The following is a 20,372-nucleotide window of genomic DNA, read 5'->3' on the forward strand; positions in this document are numbered from 1 at the left end:
AAGAGTCTATATTGTTGTAAATATGATTGTTTACATCTTCTGATATATTTTTTCAACTGTTGGATAATTATATTTTGTCTATGTTAGTACTACTGGTGTTTTAATTATAAACTGCAGAAGATATTCAACAATCTGTCCTCCCATTGCCTGCAAAAAGGCCAGATATGAACCCAATTGAAAATCGGTTGTCCATACTGAAGAAGAAACTAAAAAAAAAACAACAACAACAAAACATGTACTCATGGAAGCACTGTCTGATATTTGGTTAAATGATGCTGATATTCAAAGAAAGTGTCAAACTTTAATTTTCCAGCACCCCTGGTAAAATTAACATGTTAATAAAGAATAAATAAGGAAATGTTCACAAAATAGTAGTAATTTCCAGACTCAATTTTCTGTTCTTTATTTCTGTGCAAAATAAGTTTTTGTTCATTATTTCTGCCGACAAATACAGCTTTGTTGCACATGTAATCATTTTAGTCAAATTATAATTTGACCACCTCTATAAAAATGTATGTTGCGCAAGTACTGGAGGGTTAAATACATCACTCAAACTTCAAGAGATCCTGTAAAGAAAATGAAACAGTATTTAAATGATTTCACCTATGGTTACAGACTTGTGGAACACCCTGTACTACCATATCACTGTCTCTGAATAGTGTCTGTAACTAACCACAGGTAATTAGCCTAATTAAGATCACTCTTTAAGTCTATAGGCCCATACATCGCAGATCTTAGTAATATAAAGTCTGGGTTTATGTAAATTCGTGTTTCTCTTATGCGGCTTTTCCTCCAAAGTCGTAAATTGCTGACTCGATTCACAACTTCGCCAGGCACAATAATTACTCCCTCTTAGGTTCATCTTGATTCCATGAAGTAGCTGTCTTCTCTCAATCAGGTGAGAAATAGTGGTGTGGGCTAAGGTGGTTGGAGGGAAGGAAATTGAATCAGCCATTTGGGGTTGATAATGAATGAAGAAACAATTTAACTAGTTAATGGATCAGCAGAAACTGCTCAGCCGAACAACCTCAGTGATTACGCCAAACTTGGTGCGAGGAATTTGACGTTCATTCATGGATATAGAATAGGGGGAAAATAATGTGGGATCACTGCTGTGAATTCAGTTCTTGTAACGTGGTGTTCGTCTTAAGAATTCCGTAGGAAGAGGAATCATGTCATTTCCATATTATATCGGTACCAAGAATTATCACTAACTCTCACTACCATAATCATGCTTTCATTCATCTCCATTGCCATATAAATCATCATAATATACTTGTAACTACTATAATATTTTTCGTCACTACAAATACAAAAAAAACACCATTCCTACTATAATCGTCACCATAAACACCACCACCACCACTTTATGTTACTACCACAGTTTAGTATATACAGTCACGAAGCTTGAGTTGTTGAGGGTAATAGAATAATAGACTGTGCCGGTACTATTTCGCATTGTCTGTAATGGGGCGATAGCAGCGATCCTAGTGGTTAGCAACTGCCCATGGAAGCATATTTCCTACATATTGAGCTTCGTGACTGTATATACTGCACTGTGTTACTGCTGTGTTTGATGTAATGTTTCTTAATACTCTAACGAAAATAAGGAAATAGTAAAGACATGCTGTAAATTTAGAAAAAAAAACATTATTATGTAGAAATTTGATAGCGTAGTAAATTTTTTTTCTTGAAAAGCCACATTGCTATTTGGGCGTTAAAATTAATCAAATTAGTGGGCAATAAAATGATACTAATCAAAGAATACAGAAAGAAATATCAGCAATAGCAATGTTTATTGGGATATTTTAGGATAAAGTACTCGTATAATAAAGGAGTCCAAAATACAAATTTAAATTTATAAATCCATAGTATACCTCTGATTGAGATGCTGGCTGATATGTACATATATTATCAGGCAGTACATCTCACTTGACAATATGTGTCAGAAATAGAACAATTGCTTGTATATATCTGAAGTTTGATTAGTGTACGGTAATATGTAGCTAATCGGCGATGTATGCAATGGAGTGGGAAAGGAAGTGGCCACCCTACCTCATTATCTCCTGGCTTAGTTCCCCCATAAGTGGTGCCATATTGGTGTCACTTGTGAGGTTCAGACCTGTATTGGAACATTTGACTAAACAACAAATCCACAGTTCGAAGTAATTACATATATCCATAACTTGGAACACAATAATACATCGGAGCCACCGGCGTGGCTCAGTCGGTTAAGGCGCCTGTCTTCCGGTCTGAAGTTGCGTTCGGGCGCGGGTTCGATCCCCGCTTGGGCTGATTACCTGGTTGGGTTTTTTCCGAGGTTTTTCCCAACCGTAATGTGAATACAAGGTAATCTATGGCGAATCCTCGGCCTCATCTCGCCAAATATCATCTCGCTATCACCAATCTCATCGACGCTAAATAACCTAGTAGTTGATATAGCGTCGTTAAATAACCAACTAAAATAAAAATAAAAATAATACATCGGAATTACTATAACCAAAAATGGATTATTTGATAAGATCGACAAAACATTGCATATTAGCTAGAATCAGAAATCATATATTATGTCCTTGGAAAATCCGAAGATTACGGATTTCAATGTCGAGGGGAGTGGAGTAGCGAAGAACGCTTAAAGCGATTACGGGCCAGTGCAATATAATTTCCCCTGAACGCATTTGCCATGTATGCGGCAGCTATATATTTTAACGACTATGTATGTATGTATTTTGTTTATTTTAGTAGGTTATTTTACGACAATTTATCAACATCTTACGTTATTTAGCGTCTGAATGAGATGAAGGTGATAATGCCGGTGAAATGAGTCCGGGGTCCAGCACCGAAAGATACTCAGCATTTGCTCATATTGGGTTTAGGAAAAACCCCGGAAAAACCTCAACAGGTAACTTGCCTCAACCGGGAATCGAACCCGGGCCACCTGGTTTCGCTGCCAGACGCGCTAACCGTTACTCCACAGGTGTATATATATGTATGTATATGTATGTATGTACGTACGTGTGTGTATGTATGTATGTATGTATGTTTTTTTCTGAATTTATTGTCCACATGCCCCATTGCATAAGTAATATTACATGTTACAGTATTCGTATTGTACATTCTTATACACAATTTGTTTGTATGTATGTATGTATGTATGTATGTATGTATGTATGTATGTATGTATGTATGTATGTATGTATGTATGTATGTATGTATTTACACTGCAAGTGGGCAAGCACTCGGTGGCACTGGTATGCACAATATAAACAATACAAAATAAAATGATAAACAATACACAATAAAATCATAAAAAATACACAATAAAATTTACAATACACAATACGATTATACAATACACAATACAATTTCACACAATAATCACAATTAATAATGAAACATAAATAAAATACCTAATTTTACAATACAACCTACATATGTATAGGCCCTACATAAGGTTCAATAGTCTTTCACTTTACTCTCATCTCACTCACTGTAGTGGCACTATGACGCATTTCACTGACACTACAGAACACATTTCATTGACGCTATATATTAACACTGAACGGAACTATTCACTGCACTGTAAAACATATAACTTCACTTCACTGACTCACCTCGCTTCACTGATACAACAGTTCAAATAAGCCAAATAATTACACCCTTATGCATACTTATAAATATAACTACATTTGAGCTAAACATTTCTAGTCTAAGGCTCTCTTACACGCAGTTTTTAAATAATTTACAATTCAAACCAAGAAAGTAACTCGTCAGACTAAATAAATATATGTCACCTTAAAAATTAAATGTTAAATGTCACCTTAATTTTAATTTGCACTTTATACACAATTTTTTAAGTTATTCTTGAATCTCCTTAAGGAAGGACAGCCCTCAAAGACCCAATTTGAGTTTATTAAAAAAATTACAAGCCTTAACTTACAATTTTTTACTTGATATAGTATTAGTGAATTTTATAATCATAAGTGATTGCATTAGTTACTGCTACAATCAATTTTTACACAATATTGTTTATGTTACTGTTATTTTTATAACCATTATATGTATAGTGATCCTGAGTATGCATGTATGCATGTATGTATGTACGTATGTATGTATGTATGTATGTATGTATGTATGTATGTATGTATGTATGTATGTATGTATGTATGTATGTATGTATGTATGTATGTATGTATGTATGTATGTATGTATGTATGCATGCATGCATGTATGTATGTGTGCGCGTGTGTATGTATGTATGTATGTGTGCGCGTGTGTATGTATGTATGTATTTTTTTTTTTTTAATATTAGTTGAACGGCATGTCCCATTACAATAAAGGTAATACTACATGCCTTGCTACCTGTATGTTTGCAATATAACACATTATATCTCGTTTCTGTCACTCTCTAGGCGTATGTAGATCTGTTATTCTGTTGTGAAAATTTGAGTCTTTCATTATATCTATTGCCTACTCTTATCTATCCTAGATTAAATTATCCTAAGTTTACTCGTCTAAATTTATAACATTGACATAATTTATGAATGTATGCACATGTTCTTGCATTATTTTAAGCTTTGTGAAAGTCCACTTGCCAGTTTTCCTTAACATTTCCCGCTGGAACGCTAGTCTTTCTTTGTCCAATTTCGGGCACTCGAAAAGGAGGTGGTCACGGTCTGTTCCTCTGCTCCACACGCTTACGACGGGTTGTCCCTCAGCTTGAACCTATATAAGTAAGCACCGGTTTTTCCATGTCCAGTTAGAAAAGTTGTGACCTTTCCATTAAGTGGAATATTAACGCGTAACCTCTCTTTTACACTGGGGAAAAACGATTTTGTCACTGCACCATTTATCGTGTTTTGCCACTCACTTTCCCACTTAACCACACTTTCTTCTTGAAGTTCCCGCATGATGTCGCTGACTGGTATCCTGTCGAAGCTCACTGGTAACTCGTTGTTGCTTGCTGCCTGCTTTGCCAAGTGGTCGGCCAGCTCGTTCCCCGCAAGTCCAAATGTATGTATGTATGTATGTATGTATGTATGTGTGTATGTATGTAGTACGTAAAGAAATTTAAATTATTAACAAACTTTAAATTTATGTTAATTATTATAACACCTAATCTACTTAAATAGCTATAGTAGTATATTTATTTACGTATCAGTTATACCTTTCATGAATATATAATATTGCATATCCTTGTTTATTAAAAACAGTCATATTTTTCATGATACTAAACAGTGTGGTCAGTTTCGGCTTCCAAAATGAAGTCATCTGTTTCAAATAAGAAGTCTTGCTTTTTTTTTTTTTTTTTTTTTTTTTGAATAGGTAATTCACAATAGAAGGCTTTTGTTTTCGTCAATCCTTGGTATATTTTGCAAAAACGTTTCCTCATGACATTTTATTCTTTCTAAATTAGATTTAATTTCCAGTTCCTATGAATATTTTTTATTCATATGTTAGGCAACTGAATATGGCTGTACTTACAATTTATTATGTTCTCCACTGTAACTTAAATGACAATATTTTCGGTGACTTTCCATATCCATACTCATGAAACACACTAATAACTTAGAGCGTGCACTAAATGTGGTCTAAATATGTAGTAACAAATGTAATGAATATTACTGTGCAATCACACAGCAGTTACTCTTTCGCAGGGAGTGTGATTTGATAATGAAGCTACTTCATATTTTATTGCAATAATCAATAGGCTGGGAAATAGCGTTTTGAATAAAGCAGACAATACTATAAAAAATTAACGAGGTTGTACACAGTTAATTTACGGTTGAATACAATCCTACAGTATCATTATAGTTCTGAATACAAATAGGACACACGAGGATTGCAGCTGGATAGAATAATGAATAGCAAACGGTTTGTAAAGCTTGCTATCCCTCTACACAATGAAATAAATTAAACCGAAGAGCAAGAATTGCATCAACAAAAGTCACGGTAATGCAAAGCTAAGGCTTCATTTAGAGTTGTGTATAAAAATAAATTATCTGATAAAGGAAAACTATGTACTTCATAAATAAAACACAAAATACATTCCAAATAAGTAACAATACATCTTCTGCAAGCATTAAAAAATCACAGTTATCCTGCTTCTATATGTCAGGATTCTGAAACTAAAAGGAAAGAGCAAGGCTGGCTGACATCCTCTCATTGAATACCGTGTGACGCGGTAGCTCAAAGTCACTGTTGTTTATCATTAAAAACCTTAACATCTTGTTGGTTTTAAAGATTAATAGTGTGTGACATCAATTTGCGAACTTTGCATTTCAGCATGGACTCATATTGTAATCGAGAAAAATACATTATTATATTTTTTGTGCCTACGATTTCAATAATAATTATAATGCGTAATGTTTCTCTTCTACCTTCTGTTTTCTCCTCTCCTTTTCTTTTCCTTACCTCCCTTCTGCTATGTTTTTCTCATATTCCCCGAGTTTTTCCCCATTTCCCTTGTGTTTTTCTCCTTTCCCTTCTCTTTTTCTCACATCCCTTCTGTTGTGTTTCTCATATTCCTCGTGCTTTTCCCATCTCCCTCGTGCTTTTCCCATCTCCCTCGTGCTTTTCCCATCTCCCTCGTGCTTTTCCCATCTTCCTCGTGCTTTTTCCGTCTCCCTCATGTTTTTTTCCATCCCTCTAATGTTTTTCTCATCTCCCTCGTGTTTTTCTCGTCACCTTCCTATTTTTCTCATCTCCTTTCTATTTTTCTCATCTCCCTCGTGTTTTTCTCATTTCCTCGTGTTTTTCTCATCTCTCTACTTTTTTCTCACCCCTCGTGTTTTTCTCATCTCCCTCGTCTTTTTCTCATCTCGTTTGTTTTTTCTCATCTCCTTCGAGTTTTTCTCACATCCCTCGAATTTTTCATCTCCATTCGCTTTTTCTCCATTTCCTTCTGTCTTTCTTCTCCCTCTGTTTTCCTTTATGTTCTTTCTTTTCTATCTTTCTTCTCCTTTCTTGTTCTTTCCCCTTTATATGTACTTCTCCTTTCTCTGTTTCTATTATATATCTTTTTCCTTCTATGTTTTCTATTCCCTTTATATCCTTCCTCTCTAACTCATCTGTTTAATTCCCTTATTTTATATTTCTTATATTCTAATTTCTGTTTCTACCTACTCCAAATTTTCTTTCTATTTCCAACTTTACCTCTCTTTCTTTCAATTCTTTTTTCACATCTCTGGGTTCTCGTTTTTATTTTCTACTCTCCTTATTTTCCAATTCCTTTTCCTCTCTTTCACATATCTATCTTTACCTAACATTTCATTTCCAGTTCTTCATTTATTTGCATTTCCTCCATTGCATTGCGCGTTCTTTGTGTCGAAATTTGAAATGTTTCTCTTCTAACTTCTGTTTTCTCCTCTCCCTTCTCTTTTCCTTACCTCCCTTCTGCTATGTTTTTCTCATATTCCCCTGCTTTTTCCCATTTCCCTCGTGTTTTTCTCCTTTCCCTTCTTTTTTTCTCACCTTTCTTCTGTTGTGTTTTTCTCACATCCCTTCTGTTGTGTTTTTCCCATCTTCCTCGTGTTTTTCCCATCTTCCTCGTGCTTTTCCCATCTTCCTCGTGCTTTTCCCATCTTCCTCGTGCTTTTCCCATCTTCCTCGTGCTTTTCCCATCTTCCTCGTGCTTTTTCCATCTCCCTCGTGCCTTTCCGTCTCCCTCGTGTTTTTTTCCATCTCTCTAATGTTTTTCTCACCCTCCTCGTGTTCTTCTCATCTCCCTCGTGTTTTTCTCATTTCCCTCGTGTTTTTCTCATCGCCCTACTTTTTCTCACCCCCTCGTGTTTTTCTCATCTCCCTCTTCTTTTTCTCATCTCCCTTGTTTTTTCTCATTTCCTTCGAGTTTTTCTCACATCCCTCGAATTTTTCATTTCCATTCTCTTTTTCTCCATTTTCTTCTGTTTTTCTTCTTCCTCTGTTTTTCTTCTATGTTCTTTCTTTTCTATCTTTTTTCTTCTTTTTTGTTCTTTCCCCTTTATATGTACTTCTCCTTTCTCTGTTTCTATTATATATCCTTTTTCCTTCTATGTTTTCTATTCCCTTTATGTCTCTCCTCCCTAACTCATCTGTTTAATTTCCTTATTTTATATTGCTTATATTCTGTTTTCTGTTTCTACCTTCTCCAAATTTTCTTTCTATTTTCAATTTTTCCTCTCTTTCTTTCAATTCTTTTTTCATCTTTCTGTATTCTCTCTTTTATTTTCTATTCTCCTTATTTTCCAATTCTTTTTTACCTCTCTTTCACATATCTATCTTTACCTAACATTTCATTTCCAGTTCTTCATTTATTTGCTTTTCCTCCATTGCATTGCGCGTTCTTTGTGTCGATATTTGAAATGTTATTCTATGATAATGATTTAATTTTCACAATTTTGTTCAATATCGTTTTATGTACAAGGCTTAAGTTGTCATTTTGAGATTACAAAAACAAGAAAGGGGCGTACCGCCCTGCCATGAGGACCGATATATTAATGTAGATGCATTTGCATTAACGTCATATTTTATATACTGCCGTTCATGTTCATGTTATCGCTTCACATCCCGGCATATTTGTTTTCCGAGCTCATAATTTGAAATCTGCCTGTGACAACATAAAGATTTCGTGTTTGTTTTTCATATATCATCTGTAATCAGTATCATCAGATCCAACGGTTTGGTACAAAACGACATTATACTCAAATAACTATGCATTAGCATGCACACACACAGTACTGTGGTGTTTTTATGTTTCTGCATCAGGGCTGGCACTGCATGCAAACAACTAAATTCAGCCTCGTCCACAGCTGAAGTAAAATGCGCGGGTTCTTCAATTGAAATTCTACTCTCAAATTAAACAGACAGTAACACTTCATTATTTACTTGTGAAGCTCATAGTTGGATTTCAGGATTCCAAAGGAACACTGGATTTCTAATAAGTAAATGAGTTATGCGAAGGTGTTTAAAAAAGTAAGGTAACAAGAGCTCTCACTGAGAAACTTCATTTCACAGTCACCATATTTATCTAAACACTTGTTCCAACGGTAGACCAAAGCATCGATGTCGGCATAGAATAAATCTGCGGCAAGTCTCTGAAGCCATGTCATGACGGTTTGCCGAAACGGTCCGAATAGATTGAAATCAGTGGGTGGCAGGTCGGGGCTGTAGGGAGGATAGTCCAGTATCTCCCACCGGAAGCACCGATTGGTACCGTATACCTCAAGTTGACGATGAATTTCTGTTGTTGAAGTGCCTTTTAGATGCAAAAACCGGATCACATTCTGGCCATGTTTCCGAGCGCGCCGCAATCTTACAATTGAGGATGTCAGAAGCAAAGGGGTACAAGTGACATTTCTAAGAACATAAGTTAAGTGCATCGAGGACAAGCTAAAACATTTAAAATTGTAGTGGCAAAAGGATACATCTTTTAACCACAGCACACACTAAAATTGAAATACAAAATTTCACAGAATTTATGAAATCTTAAGTACTTTGAACCACATTTTCTCATAAATAACTTAAGTGCACTTATGCCCCTTTGCTTCTGACCCCCTCAAATGATATTGCGAAGATCTGACGTAACATATGCGCCATCTAATGGTTGCGTGATAAAACTGTGGTTTTCTGCTGCGGCCGTGGCAGAAAATGGGAAGAAGAGGGGGAACATATCACCCGTGAGAGCTCTTGTTATCTTTTTTCCTTAATCACCCTAGTAATTCTACATACTCTCAAGTTGATAGTTTTTAGGAACCTCGGAATTTATTGTATTGTAACATTGGCTCAATGTGCACGATTACATTAATATTCACACTATTTGAGAGCAGTTTGCGATGTCTGTGTAAATGAAAGTCGTTCATTTTTAAGAACCTACCTTCCGTAATATATTCATTTTGTAATTTTAATGTAAAACACTTTCAATATAGCACACTACTATTTTTATATAATCAATTAATCACAATCACAACAAACAAGCAAATAAACATAAAAGTGTAAATACACTTTATAACACACTGAGCTCATGAGTGAGGCAAGAGTTTTCGCATGAATATTACAGTCTACCCTATCTCAGATAATGGGACTAAGTATCTACCCCTCCCTTCCCCAGCTTTCAGAGTTGTAGAGGTGCTGGTTAGACGTTAGGTTAATATCTAAGTGGTACATACAAAACATATACCTCAACATAAGTTATTAACAGAAATACAAATGTATTATTCAATAGTTATCATCAGAGCTAGAAAGTTGATACCGAAACTGTTAAGTTGTGTGACCATATCTCTACCGAATGAAGTTGTAGCGCACCCCTTAATGTCAGTGAACTAGAACGACAAACGTGTACAGCCGGGTGGTAACTACACTTATGCTCCAATCGTTCACGGCCTTAGAACAAGAAAACAATAAATGGATAATAAAAATAAACAATAATTTATAATTATAAACTTCGTAATAGCCACTGGGGAAGCTCAGTCGGCTAAGACGCTTGCATGCCGATCCGGAGTTGCGTTCGGGCGCGGGTTCGATTCCCGAAGCTTGAGTTGTGAGGTTTCTAGGAACAATAGACTGTGCCGGTACTATTTCGCATTGTCTGTAATGAAGCCATATTAGCGATCCTAGTGGTTAGCAACTATCTATGGATGCATATTTACTACGTATTGAGCTTCGTGACTGTATATATTAGACTGTGCTAATACGTTAATAATAAATAAATGTATTTATTTATTTTCTTGGGTTATTTTACGACGCTGTATCAACATCTAGGTTATTTAGCGTCTGAATGATATGAAGGTGATAATGCCGGTGAAATGAGTCCGGGGTCCAGCACCGAAAGTTACCCAGCATTTGCTCGTATTGGGTTGAGGGTAAACCCCGGAAAAAACCTCAACCAGGTAACTTGCCCCGACCGAGATTCGAACCCGGGCCACCTGGTTTCGCGGCCAGACGCGCTGACCGTTACTCCACAGGTGTGGACAATAAAATAAATCATCCCCCTTGCACAAAGCAGGTATTTCACATACTATGACGCAGTTCAGTTCATCTTAGCTCAGTCAGACGGAAATGTACACATTATAGTTGAGAAACAAGTCAGTTGAGTCCATAAGGCAGTCATGTCAATTGATGCCCATAGGAGCAAGCGCGCGCTTTAGAGCTCAGGAGAGCCTGAGCGCTTTACAGCGGAAAGGAAAGAGACAGACGAAAGAGATAGTATATGCCGCTTAGTCGAGCTATATTGAGGGATGGCCAACACTGATTCAATAGATAAAGGGAAGAGAACTTATTAAAACTGTATCCATGTTAATTTTTAGATTTGCTTGAGAAGTATAAGTACATTATAAGAATGTAAGTTTTAATTTTAATGCTCATTTTTCACAAGTTTGATTTTTTATTCAAAAGAAATATTTTCTCAACTTTTTTTTATAGAAAAGTGAAATTTTCAGATATAGGCCTATTTATTTAGTAACCTTACAGAACGTTTTCGTAAATCTAATATACCGTATATACGTATTACTGAACATTTTTTGAAAATATTCGCATTGAAATTGTTTGTAAGGAAATGAATTAACAAAGCAACTACTGTTACATCATAAGCAAAAGATATGTGCCCATGAGTTGTAAAAATGTCAGCTCTATAGCTTCAGCACATTTCGGGAAAATAATTTAATATTCTGATGATAGGAAGTTGCTCACAATTAATATCACCTTAAAAGCATAATGCGATAAGAGTTTTGTTATGGAATATTAGTTACACTTAAAACATATACAGAACCCAGGTAACTTTGATTTGTACTGTAATATTGTTTTGATTAGTTTATTGATTACTCTTATAAGGCTAAAGATACCATCAATATCAATTTCAACTTATCATGTCATACTCAATCTCTTTTTTTGGGATATCACTTTCTTTATGATTGATGTATTTAATCCATTTAGTACAGTATAGTTGTACTACTATGGAATTTATGTGAATATTTCTTCTTAACTCTTTATTATGTTATTAACATTTAAAACACAACTGCAATATTAGATAGATAGATTTATTGATATAGTTCACAAAAGTATAAAACTTAATAATTTAACAAAAGATCTATATACAAATGTAATTCTACATAATAAATATACAATTTCCTAAACAATTAATCTATCGCAAGTCTCAATAATTTATTGGTTCAAACTTGCACTTACGTCTTGTTTTAGTGTATGTTTAAACCAATCGTGATAACCCTTAAGACTTTAAACCTTATTTATTTGCTCCTTTTCAAAATCTAATTGTAATATTTAGGTCTTATTTTACATAATAATTTATTATTCCAATTAGGTGATCAGATGTCGACATACTGTAAGTCATGAACCTGAAATAGCTGAATCGGTACATTCCATATGTAGGTTAATCTTTCTTTCTTGCAATATTTTCATGTCAGCTGAAACGTTTGCGTAACTTCTATGAAGACTACCGCATACCTGCTTAAAAACAAACCTGACAAGTTGCTTACATAATCAACCTCAATTTAGTTTCATCATTGTGTCGCATGTACTCATTATCGATTCATTGCTATTATGATGACTAATAAATTTATTATAATTGCATTCTTATTGAAATTAAAATATATTAGTTAACCAATTTATAAAATCAAATTTTCTTCTGAACTTTTACGAATTAATATAGCTATCGGAATACATTAATAACTACCTTAATTCTCTATTTTCAATTTTTTTATTATTATTTTAAAAACCTTGACGTAATTCTATCTTATTTTCAAAACCTGTCTTCTTATCTTATTTAATTAACAATAAGTTTTTCTGATGTAGTTTCTTTCAGTATCTATAGTTTTGATTGAATCTACATTATTTCTGTTAGAGTTTCTGTTTGTCATTTTACCTCTTATTAACTGTTCGTCACCTGCTTCTACTTCATCGGTCGGTATCGCACAGCTCTTCCAAATTGTAGCACTTCCTCTCGCGCACCTCGGACTACCAACGGCATGTGGCATTCTTATTAATTGATCTTCACTTGCGCTGACTCTGCCGGTTGATCCACAATCTCTTCTCCTTGTAGTATTTTCACTTGCGCGCCTCAGACTACCCTCACTGGTCATTCTCTCAGTCGGTGCCCTAGCTCCCCAAACAGCATCTTCACTGGTTCCAGCCTCTTCTTCCATACTAGGTTTTCCTTCTTCACTCTTATTTCTTCCAAAGGGATCTGTGAAAACAGTGCTGTCTAGTTTATTTAGGTATGCTCTAATCTTATTCACTCCCGTAAGCTCATCAATTCTTCTATTTGTTATTTCTGATTCCTTCTGCCCACTTGATGAGTTACTTTTCTTATCAGTCCTCTCTACGCTTCTAGACTTCCTGTTTCGTGATGCACTTCTGTTTACGTATGGTGTCGATGATGCTCTATTTCCACAAGTCTCTATTTCGTTATTTCTGTTGTTGCAGCAACTGAATAAATCCTCAGTGACTTGATTATTTAAGGCCTCTACGTTAACTATGTTTCCGTTTATCTTCAATTTATCTTTTACTAAAGTTGCCCTCAATCCTTTACCTCGAGCTTCTTTTAATATTGGAATTAGTTTCTTTCTTTTCTCTCTAATTTCTTTTGCAAAGTCATTTTCTATTAATATATTTGTGCCTTTGAGTTGACGGGTATTGGCAATGATGTGCTCTTTGATAAAGTAACTGTTCAATTTCACAATAATTGGTATTTTTTTTTTTCCGTTACCGACTATACGCGTTATTAATCGCACTTATGTCCAAGTTTAGACTGAAATACTTAGTTAATAATTCTAACACTACGAAACCAGTATCAATTCCTTTTTCATGATTGCGCTCTTCAACACCATAAATTACAATTTTATTAATTCTACTATCATTTTCCCATTTTTTAACTATCGATTTTAACACCACCTGCTCTTGGATAACCTCCTTTAACTTATTTTCCACTTCAGTGTATCTGTTTACTAGTGTATCTATATCACTTGCTACTTTGTTTAGTAGAACACTTGCCTTTAGTCTGTCTTCTCTCGTTTCTTTCATATAGTTTATCCATTCTCTTTGAAACACTTCATCACTGTAGACTCTTCCTTCTGTATCTCCAGGACCAGGGTTTAAGTCCACATTTCCAATAATCAGTAGAACTGATAAATCAGCCGCTGCCACAAATATGTTGATTCTATCCGACACTATAGCATTTTCACCTTTTGAACATCTGCAACACTGCCCTGCATTGAAGCACCCGATTCGCTCCCTGTAAGAATTTAGGTCGTCGCCCATACTTTCTTCACACGCTAACCTACTTGTATATGCTGCTTACTACACAACCGTTCTCTACGACTGCACTTTGTGAACTGAACTGCAATATTAAGAAATTGGTATTAGTACTTCTTTTACAGACAATATAGATAATATCAAACAGAAAGAAGCCATATAAAAATAACGACATAAAATTTCACGTTCCGTTTGAAGTTTGTACACCACTGTTTTCTTAATCCAATAGGCTGCTTATTCATATACACAACCCTTCCTCTATCCATACTTAGCGCATGATGCCCGCGCACGACTTCAAGTTCAGAAAAATGCGCTTGCTTTGACATCACTGCCATAATGTAATCTGTTTTTGTATCTGTAAGCTGTGTTTACCGTTTGTTTGAGAGTTAGACTTTTTGTACTATGTAATTGTTTGATAATACAATGATAGACATCGATCAAGTGCGAAGTTTTGTCGCTTTTGATGTACTTGACATAAGCTTCACATTGCTATGCATATTAGAGACGTCGAGCGGTTTTGCGGCTTTGCGGTCGCTCGCTCTGGTATAGCTTTTCCATAAAATCTGATGGGAAAGTAGTTTAATACAAACAGCTGGAGTTTGCTCGACGTTCCGGGGTTTATATCTTTTATTTTCTGCTGGAATACGATACTCTCGATTTCTAGGAATGCCATTTCCAATACGAGAAACTGTGGTACGGGAAAGTTAATTATTTAATAATGTATTAGCGGATTTAATAAACTAAGACCATGGAGATGTAGAATTCAGGAACGACAGAAAGTAAAATTCATATTCCTATGTAACCAGTCGCGTAGCCAGCAGGTGGGCCAGGTGAGCTCAGGCCCATCCAAAACATATGCGAATTTTTGCATTTTTTATGGAAAATAATCAACATTAAAACTAAGCTATAGATCCAGAGCTAGTTAAGGTAAGAAGTCCAAAATGTGTTAATGTCTTCAAGAACCAATTTAACTGTGTTGGGTTGGGTCTAAAAATTGTCTTGCAGCGATAAAAGGAAGGAAGCCATGGAGGCTACTGAATTGTTACATCAGCTAGAAAAAAATTTGACACCTTATTTTATTTGGTATGTTTAGACGATATTCTTGCTCTTGCAAATTCATTATGGGAAGCACCTCAGTCTCCAAAAATGGGTATTAGTAAATGTTCGTCCTTCATTAAGGCAATGATATAAAACTTTTCAAAGCTCTGAAACGAAGAAAAATTCGACAATCATGTCAAGCACAATTCTTTGTAATCTAGCAATTCTATCCATTGAGAGGGAGAAAAGTTGGGATTTGTTGAGGGACCAATCATCAGAGATTAACAGATTCGTTGCTAGGAAATCTCGACAGCTCCATTTCACCTTATGAAGCGTTTGTGTAGGTATGCCTTGCAATATTGTTTATCATCATTTTGCATGTTATTAAATAACACTTCCGAGAATTAGTTTCAAGAGAGTTGACGGCAGCGGCGTTGTCAGGAGATGAGTCAGGTACTTTCTAAACCCTGCTTATCTGGCCCACCCAAAATAACTAGTCTGGCTACGCCACTGCAAGTAACTTTATGAAAATCATTAAATAAATAGAGGACTTTATTATATACCTATGGGTAGTATTATAGTCATTTATTAGTAAAGTATTAATTTTAAAACTTAAAACTAATTTTATCTCAATTTCATAAAATTTTAAAACCGACATAACAAAAACCATAGGTGCTTCTCTAGGGCGATGGATTTGTAACATGTTACGTAATGACAATTGGTTTAATTGTCGAGTTGTCGTCTGAATATTACAAAATTTATAATCACAAACTAAGTGTCTCATCTAAATTGTTATGAAACCGACTTACCGATCAATCTTATCGTTCAGTTAATCAATAAAAAATTAGCTAGCAGATCAAGTAACCACGAATAAACATAATTATCAACTAGCTAGCCGATCGACCATCTGACCAGACTAATCAACTAGATGCCCGACATCCAACTAACCGATCGATTAACTATGTGGCCTACCGACCAACTTACCGATCGATCAAAGAGTGCTCGATCGCCAACCAACAGACCAATTGAATACATTAAATATACATGTAAGAAAACATTCTCTATTCTCCATTCAGTAAAAAGATTGTATCATTATCCATCTAAATTAAAGCAGACGTTGGTACAGATACTCATTCTAGCTCACTTCGATTATTACGACATTTTGTTCAGTGATCTCAGAATTGATACCTCCTAGAAACTACAGCGTGTTCATAACGCTTACGTCTGCTTCATTTGTAATGTTCGATACTACGATCATATCTCACCTTCTTTCGAGAAGTTATCATGCCCTAGGTTACATAAGATGAGAACTCTGCACTCGCTTTCTCTCTTATATGGAATTATGCACACTAAATTTTCCCTTATTTATTCGCTCGTTCCTGTACTCTCTCTCGCTATCATATTACCCTAATAATGTTTTATTAATTAAATATGTACAGTAAGATTACAAACACTTCATCACTTTTCAACATAGTCCCCACTACATTCAATGCAAGTGTTTCAGTTATACAGGTGTGTGTGTGTGTGTGTGTGCGTGTGCGTGCGCGTGTGCGTGTGCGCGCGTGCGCGTGTGTGGTACGACATACTTTGTGAGTCCGTCCGGATTGTACTCACAGGTAAAAAAATCTCAACGCTCCACCTCACTCCATCTGTACTCCGTTGCACTGTAACTTCACTTCATTCTTAAGTTGTCTCGGATCCTAAGTGTGGTTATCATTACTACTACTACTACTACTACTACTACTACTAATGCTATATTACTACTGCTACTATAGACTACTACTACTAGTAGTAGTAATAGTAGTATTTAATTATTTAACCTGGTAGAAATAAGGCCATCAGGCCTTCTCTGCCCCTCTACAACTATAATATGAAGAATAAAATTACAATTAATATTAAATTTACAATTACAAATACAATAAAAATTAAACTACGACAAGATTACCTGATTAATGAAAGCTAGACAACTTATCATAGAAGTTAAGAACAAAGAATATTACTACAACTATTACTACTACTACTGCTACTACTACTATTACTGCTACTACTACTACTACTACTACTACTACTACTACCACTACCACTACCACTACCACTACCACTACCACTACCAATCACGAACAACCATTGCTACTAAAACTGTTAGTAGTACATACTACTATTACAAACGAATCATTACTACTAATTTAAATCCATTACTACTACTAGTATTAATGCTATATTACTACTACTAGCCGTACCCGTGCGCTCCGCTGCACCCGTTAGAAATAAATATAAAGTAATTACATAATTAAAATAGGACATTTCATCCAGGGAACATTCGTATTTGATAGAATGATAAATCGTTTAATATGTTACTTAATTCAAATTGCATCCAAATAATTAAAATGCGATCATTTTGGTCCAGAGACCACTCATTGGTGCAATGACAATTTTTTTAACATGTTTCTAATTTTTATTACATGCAACCATAGTTTAATGAACATTAACATAATTTAGATTTAATATGTATACTTTATTTTACTTGTTATAGGTTTCCACTGAATTATGGTAATAACTTAATTTTAACCCTTGTTTTCTACGTATTCAGTAAATGGCGTTTGGCCCACTATGGTTCTGAATCCTTCAAATAACTTAAATTATATTATATAATATTACATTACATATATTATATTATATTATATTATATTATATTATATTATATTATATTATATTATATTATACTAGCCGTACCCGTGCGCTCCGCTGCACCCGTTAGATATAAATATAAAGTAATTACATAATTAAAATAGGACATTTGATCCAGGGAACATTCGTGTTTGATAGAAGGATAAATCGTTTAATATGTTACTTAATTTAAATTGTATTCAAATAATTAAAATGCGATCATTTTGGTCCAGAGAGCAACCATTTGGTGCACTGACAATTAATTTAACATGTTTCTTAATTTTTATTACATGCAACCATAGTTTAATGAACAGGGATATCATTTAGATTTAATGTGTATACTTTATTTTACTTGCTATATGTTTCCATTGAATTATGGTAATAACTTATTTTAACCCTTGTTTTCTACGTATTCAGTAAATGGCGCTTGCCCCACTATGGTTCTGAACCCTTCAAATAACTTATATTATATTATATTATATTATATTATATTATATTATATTATATTATATTATATTATATTATATTATATTATATTATATTATATTATATTATATATCAGAAGTTACTGTAATAACATTATAGCATTATGTCCATCTAGAGAAACTACACTTTCCAATGGTGAAATAATAATTAATTATACAAATCGGTTAATTTAGCTTCCGATATTACTTCATACAAACACAGAAACATTCTCTGTAGGCTATCTTTCATAGCTTTCGATTGTTGCTGTCCAAGGCCCCTTATAGACGAAGTCATTTGTTTTTTAATTCATTATACGGCCTTAGATGGTAGTTATTTTAATTTTAAAACTCATTTATCTCATTAAATATCAGTTCTATCAAACTTTTTCATTGAATAAAACTTATCGCACATTATTGTTAAAGAAACTTTTGTTACGTAACATTTTTCACAAAAATCAATAATAAGCGAGATATGTCGATTTATTCAATTCAGGCCCCCTTATAATCCCCCTTTTAAATAATGTATTTTGAATGCCATATAGCCTAAAATCTAAGGTACAACGAACATAATTTATGTTCCAATTTTCATCGAAATCAGTTGATCCATTATCGCGTGAAAAGGTAACAAACATACAGACAGACAGACATACAAACAAAAATTTCAAAAAAGCGATTTTCGGTTTCAGGATGGTTAATTATATATGTTAGGACCATTTATTTTTGGAAAATCGAAAATTACCAGAAACTTTTCGGCTACAGATGTATTATTAGTATAGATTATACTACTGCTACTATAGGCCAACTACTACTACTACTTTTACCACTACTATTACTACTACTACTGCTACTGCTACTGCTACTGCTACTACTACTACTGCTACTACTACTACTGCTACTACTACTACTACTACTACCCACTACCACTTCTAATCACGAACAACCATTGCTACCAAAGCGGTTAGTACTACATACTACTATTACAAACTAATCATTACTACTAATATAAATGCATTATTATTACTACTACTATTACTACTGCTACTGATATTACTACTACTACTACTACTACTACTACTACTACTACCACTACTAATCACGAACAACCATTGCTACTAAAGCTGTTAGTACTACATACTACTATTACAAACGAATCATTACTACTAATATAAATGCATTACTATTACTACTAATACTACTACTACCACCACTACCACTACTAATCACGAACAACCATTGCTACTAAAGCTGTTAGTACTACATACTACTATTGCAAACGAATCATTACTACTAATATAAATGCATTACTATTACTACTACTACTACTACTACTAATGCTATATTACTACTACTACTACTACTACTACTACTACTACTACTACAGGCCTACTACTACTACTAGTCCCACATACGTATTACAACCATTACAAACCACTATTGCTACTACTCTAAAAAGTATTACTACTACAAAGAACATATTCCTACTACCATTAATACTAGTCTAAAACTACTACTACCACCACCAACTAACACTGCTATTAATACTATTAATACTACTATTGCAAGCGTATCACTATTACTAATACAGAGGTGTCAAACAATTTTGGGGATGTGAGACGTAGATAGGAGGATAATATTAACATTTAAGTAGTCGCGTACAATTTTGTGTCGTTAGTACATAATATAACACTGGGAATCCATATGACCCCCACGTGACTACTTAAATGTTAAAATGAATTTGACAGAGGTGGGATATGATGCTAGAAACTGGATTAATCTTGCTCAGGATAGGGACCGATGGCGGGCTTATGTGAGGGCGGCAATGAACCTCCGTGTTCTCTAAAAGCCATTTGTAAGTATTATTGTTATTAGTTTTATTGTTGTTACCTTTACTGGCATGTAAAAGAACTCTTGCGGGACAAAATTCCGGCACACCGGCGACGCTGATATAACCTCTGCAGTTGC

The sequence above is a fragment of the Periplaneta americana genome, chromosome 13 (genome assembly GCF_040183065.1).
Source record: "Periplaneta americana isolate PAMFEO1 chromosome 13, P.americana_PAMFEO1_priV1, whole genome shotgun sequence".
Lineage (NCBI taxonomy): Eukaryota > Metazoa > Arthropoda > Insecta > Blattodea > Blattidae > Periplaneta > Periplaneta americana.